Genomic DNA, 750 nt, shown 5'->3' with positions numbered 1-750 from the left:
CGAAGCAGAAATCTTGACACTTGAGAGGCTGGCATGAGACTGAGTGGCTGCCATGGTGACCTGCTACAGGTTATTGGATCAGTGGACAGATAACAACAAGTAGTTAGTAGTGCTGATGTCTGAGACCCTGCTGCAGAGGCTGTAGACCCTGAGCGGAGGGGCTGCGCCTTTGAGTATTTCTGGCACCTGACCTAGGCTGCACAGAAGGTGGGGGAGCTTCTGCTGAAGCAGGGACTCTGGTGTAATAGACCAGGCCGGGCCATTTGAGTTGGGGTAGGGGACCCACAGAGAGACAGCCATAAGCTCTATGTAAATACTGTATTTGTACAATCCAAGAGCATGGGATATCTTTCCATCTATAATAAACGAATGAAATACTGCCATTTGCAACAACACGGATGGACCTTGAGAGAATTATGTTAAGTGAAACAAGTCAGGCAGAGAAAGAGAAATACCACATGTTCTCACTTATTGGCGGGAGCTAGAAAATAAATAAATAAATTCACACACACGAAAAAAATACCGGTGGGGGGAAGAAGACATAACAACTACAATTCCTTGAAGTTGATACGACAAGCAAACAGAAAGGACATTGTTGGGTGGGAGGGAGGAGAGGGAGGAGGGAGGGAGGTTTCAGTAATGGGTCACAATAATCAACCTCATTGTATATCGACAAAATAAAATAAATAAAAAAAAAGAACAAGTAATCTAATTTGTGAAAGCACAGAGGAGTGTTTTCTGGGTTAAATT

The sequence above is a fragment of the Galeopterus variegatus genome, unplaced genomic scaffold (assembly GCF_000696425.1).
Source record: "Galeopterus variegatus unplaced genomic scaffold, G_variegatus-3.0.2 Scaffold443, whole genome shotgun sequence".
Taxonomy (NCBI): domain Eukaryota; kingdom Metazoa; phylum Chordata; class Mammalia; order Dermoptera; family Cynocephalidae; genus Galeopterus; species Galeopterus variegatus.
Note: the sequence above shows the minus strand (reverse complement) of the source record.